The sequence below is a fragment of the Haliotis rufescens genome, unplaced genomic scaffold, assembly GCF_023055435.1.
Source record: "Haliotis rufescens isolate VD_foot unplaced genomic scaffold, xgHalRufe1.0.p SCAF_26, whole genome shotgun sequence".
Lineage (NCBI taxonomy): Eukaryota > Metazoa > Mollusca > Gastropoda > Lepetellida > Haliotidae > Haliotis > Haliotis rufescens.
The window spans coordinates 2,317,184-2,323,912 of record NW_025963957.1 but is presented as its reverse complement, the minus strand read 5'-3'; positions in this window follow the sequence as shown (position 1 = coordinate 2,323,912).

The following is a 6,729-nucleotide window of genomic DNA, read 5'->3' as shown; positions in this document are numbered from 1 at the left end:
GTTATATCGCGGCGTGTCAGCTTAATGTGGGAGGAAAGCCCCAAGTGATGCAGGTCTCAGACGTTTACCACTTCGGTGAAACCCACGAGCACGGGTATATGGTGCTGACAAACCTAGAAACATAATCGGGGCGAACCGGGATTCGAACCCACAATCATAGGTTTCTGTCGTGCCCAAGGGACGCAACTCTGCACAGCGAATCGCGGCGCCTTAGACAACTGGGCCAGTAGTAGTAGTAGCAGTAGCAGCAGCAGTAGCAGTAGTAGTAGTAGTAGTAGTAGTAGTAGTAGTAGATACAGCTTTTTGCGAAAGGATGTGTACAATGTGTACAATCTGTTTCTGTAGTGTGGATTCTCCTTTAGCAAGAAGTTTAAGGTAATCCATGTAAAGGAGGCGAGTAAGATGTGTTTGGGATCTGTGCTGAGGGGGTCGTGATGATAACCTTCCTCTTTGCTGAGCAAAAAGCTTAAAGGATTTAGTGACAAATAGTAAAGCAAAGGGCTAAAAGAATCGTCCTTAAATATTCCTCTTCTATATATTAGAAATGGGTTCCGAAGTCACCACCTGCCCCTACGAATACGTCTCAAGTTGAGTTGACCAGCAATGATTAAAGACTTGACTGAAGCAAGTGAGTGAGTGAGTATTGTTTTATGCCGCTTTTAGCAATATTCCAGCAATATCACGGCGAGGGACACCAGAAATGGGCTTCACACGTTGTACCCATGTCGGGACCCGGGTCTTCGGCGTGACGAGCGAACGCTTTTACCATCAGGCTACCCGACCGCCCCCTGAAGCAAGCAGTTGCTTGGGGAGGTCAATGCATTCCAGTGACTTCAGAATCCAGTCGTGAGGTACAGAATCATTTCTGTAGTCTATCCAACACATTGAGAGGTTACGGTGGTAAGTTTTAGCCTCTTCAAGGATATTTTTTAAACCAAAAGTTGACCCTTACAACTCTACCATCCCTTTCTGGCTCCTTTCTGCTCCATGTAAATAATATCACTGGAAGCGCAGAACCATGACATAAGATCTGAAGACGGACTATTATGTATTGTGTATTCAGACAAGTAATAGGGCGGAAGTTTATAGGATCAGTCAAATCACATTTCTTTGGGAGAAGTATTGTTCGACCTCTGCACAACTAAGGCAACTAATGAAACACAGCAATGGTGACCTTATTTTGTCATGTACACTATCCTTGTAATCCCCTACCTTTGGTTCCTGGAGGTTAGGGGACGGTCGGGTAGCCTAGTGATTAAAGCGTTCGCTCGTCACGCCCAAGACCCGGTTTCGATTCCCGACATGGGTACAATGTTTGAAGCCCATTTCTGGTGTCCACCGCCGTGATATTGCTGGAATATTGCTAAAACATACTCTCTCACTCCTCGAGGTTACAGTTGCCGGGTATGACTCACAACTGTTCAAAAACCTTTTACTGGAATAAATGGTGGGTCTTTCCTCATCACTGCCATTGGTTGCATTTAATTGCCTGTAAAAAATGCTTTCAGAGAATCAAGAATTTGATTTAAAATTCTTTCTTTTTTTGTTCTGTATTTTGTTTTTAATATTTTCAAAATTGATTTTTGGTGTTTTGACATTAATTGCCCTGAGGAATTTCAAGCAAAGTTCTATCCAGGATATATAATTTAGTTTCATTTGGAACCGGTTTTTCTTTTGATGATTTCGTTTATCAGCCTTTTGTCCTTCATTGTCTTTGGAAACTGTATGGAGTTCTTCTAGTGTTCGGACCCGGGGTAGAATCGGTCTTCAGCAACCCATGCTTGCCGTTAGAGGCAACTATGCTTGTCGTAAGAGGCGACTAACGGGATTGGGTGGTCAGGCTCGCTGTATTGGTTGATGCATGTCATCGTATCTAAATTGTGTATATCGATGCTCATGACATCGATCTGTCTGGTCCAGACTCGATTATTTACAGACCGCCGTCAAATAGCTGGAATGCTGCTGAGTGCGGCGTTAAATAACAAACCAACCAAATCATCCAGTGTTCGAGCAGCAGCATAAGCGCAACAGTCTTTGTCATGCAAAGAACAGTCCGCATTGAGAGTTACAGAAATAATGTCATTTAATGAATGAAGTTGATTCTGTGGAAATGATTGGTTAAAATGTTTTATTGGCATCCGTCTCTCAATAAGTAAATCAAAGAATTGATTGTAAAATAAAATATACAAGGGATCATCAGAAAGATCATTGAGGGGTCGAGATACGGGGAAAACTCAAAATCTTCAAGGCCAACATCAGGAATTTCCTTTTGTGAGCCACTGAGTGGGTCATCAATGACAACTGCATCCGGTAATTTAGGGAGAACAGAGCGAGCGTCCAGTTGCAGTGTCGGGTCCGCTACTGTTGGAACTGAGGGTTCAAGCAAAGGCGCCTGTCGAGTGTTGGCAGTTTTAGCTTTAGTTTTGTTGTTTAACAACGCACTCAGCAATATTCAAGCTATATGACGGCAGTCTGTAAATAAATCGAGTCTGAACCAGACAATACATGCAGTGAGTGACATCATGAGCATCGATCCTCATAATTGAGATACGATGACATGCATCAACCAAGTCAGCGAGTCTGACCACCCGATCCCGTTAGTCGCCTCTTATGACAAGCATGGTCGCCTTTTACGGCAAGCATGGGTTGCTGAAGACCTATTCTACCCCGGAACTTCACGGATATGATGTGTAAGACCTGTCAATTCGTTCATAAATGTCGAACATTGATGTGCTCGTGTAGTGCTCCAACCCCGGGCTGTGCTTATTCAAGAGTATGATTTTATGTTAAATCAATATTTCAGACCAATTATGCGTCAGTCGTGCGCCGAAAACGAGCTCACCAGACAAGCCACGGGGTCTTATGTCGGTTTCAGCATAATGCGTGCACACAAAGATTCTTTGTAAACACGTGGCATGTTATCGTGAAATATTATACGAAAATGAAAATGGGATGCTTGGCACACGGCAAATACGTGTAAGACTGTTGAATTCGTTCTTTCAGATATATATTATGTGCTATATTGAATTCAACGGCACATTTCAAATTATATAAACGGCTGATGAAAGGTTTTGATAAACAACCGATTAAAATGTGGCTCGTATCTTGAGATATGATATGCTTGCAGGAGTCTACTCTGACGTGTAATCGTGAATTGTAGACGTATTTCTTGATATAACTAATAAGTTTGTTTTTTGTTCATTTAAATGCGAAAACAAGGATGAAAGGGTCTAAATTATAAACCAGTCTTGTCATAAGTGATATCGTCGAATACACACTCCGTGGCATTTTAATGTAGCGAGGAGAACAGTTAACTGACAGATTTGCCTCAAATAAGTCTTTCAGTGATACTTTTATATAGCGTCAAAGACGAAACCCATTCAGACACCGAGGATAAAGAAACAATTGTAACAGTTTAAAAATTAAATAAACCGAGTGAAAACCTGACTCCCATTTGTCAGACAGCTTAAAACAATAGCCGTTATGGTTGAGGGCACATTATGTGTGTGATATATTCCCTTAAATCCGAATAGACTAGTCCTGTCGTCAACAACTGTCTGACAACTGGTACAAAAGAAAACAAAAAGTATACAAATCAGTGTTTATTCTTGATTTACTTTTACTTTATACTTTGGAATATATTGCTTAGTTAAAGGAGTTTTACATTATATACATGAAGTATAATACATAACATATACATAATATAATTATAATGATCATCAATAATTAGGAATATAGTAATATTTACTTCCACATCAATGTGAATGTACTGTCAGTCATTTATTTACCTTAATAAATAATGGAATTCATCACCTATGTTAGATAGTTTACAAAGTGGACATTTCCTTTCGGTTAAAGGCGTTTCTCTCCATCTTCCAGTTGCAATAGGTAGATTATGGTTACAAAATCTAAACTTAAGTAAGCCTCGCCAAACGTTTTCCTGCCATGAAGAACCCAGTGTGGCCATATTTGTTTGTTTGTTGTGTGTTTTACGCCGCACTCAGCCTTATTCCAGCTATATATGACGGCGGTCTTTAAATAATCGCATCTGGACCAGACAATACAGTGATTGGCATCATGCAATTCTACGCAAGTAGTTGGGAAACGATGGCATGCATTAACCAAGTCATATTCTTATTCACTGACCATTAGCGATCCCCTGTGTTTCTAACCCGCATCCTAACTGGTCTCTTACAAGTATTTATGTATCTTTTAATACTGGAAAGATGGGGTATTCCTTGTTTGAAACAAAACATACTGACTGATTGAATACAGTGAAATGGACAGTATGTGTTGCGTGTATGCTTGCTACTGTGGTTATAACTGAATTGGTTTTAATGCGATCCTGCTTGTTTTCATTCCTTGGGATTCACAGTTAGAATCGCTGGCGGCCATTCTCAACGCAGAATTTTGCGCCATGTCAAATAGAAAATATATGTGGATTCTCTAGATGCGAAGACTTCTCGTTTGTAAGAGCAATGACGGTGTTCAACTGGCGTTGCAAAACGAACCTAGCCGTAGCAGTCATACAGGAAGCCAGTTCGCTTGGTGTAATCTTTGAACTAAATCTGTTGGGTAGTTGTCACATGAGTGATGGAAGGTCGGGGAAATGCACATGTGAAGTGGTAGTATGGAGTCCTACATGTGACAGGCAGTGGCTGACGTGCATACACGTCAGGTCGGAACTCCGCGGAAGTTCAGCAACACACTTAGTTTTGTGCACTGTTAATTAATTGCGACTTAGTATATACAGTAAACTACGGTTATAACGAACATGCTTATAACGAACTGACGGATATAACGAACTTACCTTTTTGTCCCGACTATTTGCTGTAGTTATGCTGTATATATGCTTATAACGAACTATGGTTATAACGAACTAAAATTAGCAGGCCCTTTAAGTTCGTTATAACCGTAGTTTACTGTATATACCGTGAGTGAATAAAGGTTGTTCTTCACCTGTCAGTATTGTCCGTTGTTGCCAATCTAGTACATTTTCTCGAGAACTAGTGGAATGGATTAAATGTTGATTCTGACGGTTTGGTAGGGTGTTATTTTTTAGGGTGCTGTTGATTAGTTTTGTAATTGGAAACGGAAATTTGGCGCAAACTCTAATATGACCTAAATGTTTATGTTTGTTTACTTTAATTAGTAAACATTGAAGTTTTAGAATTAGAAGGAAGGACTATGTTGTTATTATTATCATCATCAGTTTGCAATCACACACACAGGTGCACTAATCTTTGGCGCCACCTAAACCCAATTTTATCTCACCATGCAAATGAAACGTTTGTTTGTTGTTTAACGCCGCATTCAGCAATATTCCATCTATATGACGGCGGTCTTGAAGTAATCGAATCTAGGCCAGACAATCCAGTGATTGACATCATGAGCATCGATCTGCGCAATTGGGATACAATGACATGCATCAACCAAGTAAGCGAGCCAAAACACCCGATCCCGTTAATCGCCTCTTACAACAAGCATAGTTACCTGAAGACCTTTTCTACCCAGGATCTTCACGTATCTACCCTTGAGGTCTGTTCTAAATTTTGTCACAATCTAAACGAATCTTAAAAGCGCTACCGAGGAGGCGTGGCTTAATTAACACGATCGGCTAGACCTACAAGCTGATTGGCTATTACCACCAGCCGGGTACAGAATAGACGCGATCGTTAGTTGTTGGGAGACCTATGTTGTATACTATAATACTGGATTCCATGTATGTCACGGGTATGGCTAGTGGGGACGTGTCAAGTAACCTTGATTTAACATGAATTATTTAATTTTAACATCATTTGGATTTTTAGGGGCGTGGGTTCCACACAACCCCACACCCGTTTAAAGATAGATAAAGGTAACCAATTAGTGATAATTAACCAGAACGGTATTTTTCTCACCTACAGTCACTCACCTCACAACAACATGTGACTGTAGTAGATTATTGCATAAATGTATGCCAGCAGTCAGTCCAATACCGTTACACTCAGCAATGTGTATAGTGTATAGTGTAACACGCTGTATAGTGTATAGTGTAACACGATGTATAGTGTAACACGCATTATCAACATGACACAGTAAGTGATCCTGTGAGAACGTTAGCAAGGGACATGGATTCACAGAGTCTATGAAATGTCGCTTCATCTTTGAGGTTCTCTTTCAAGACTACAATGGGATATTGTCATTTGGAGAAAATATACTTAACAAACGAACCAGTCTGTGTTTTGCAATCATTTGTATAATCCGTGTGTAATATGCTGTATTTGCATTTCAGCCATTGAAATTGCTGGTCCAGACTCGAATATTTACAGACCGCTGTCATATAGTTGGAATATTGCCGTTAAACAAAACAAACAAACAAAACAGAAGTGCAAATAAAGTTTATTTACACGTCGCTTTCGATGTTTTGAATACTATATTTTCCATTAACGATGTTACGATCTATCCAAATCTGCAAAGTTGTATATACCTATGAGAGTGAACCCCGATACCAACCTAACCCTAAACCTAACCCTCACCCTCACCCTCACCCTCACCCTCACCCTAACCCTCACCCTCACCCTCACCCTCACCCTCACCCTCACCCTAACCCTAACCCACGAACCCATGGATGTGTGTCCCCTCATCCGCTTAGCGTTTTCTTTTTCTATATGTCCAGAACTAATTTCTTTGATAGGTGTTCCTTGGAAGTTGACGGATGACAAAGCTGAGACAATTTATCGATACCAA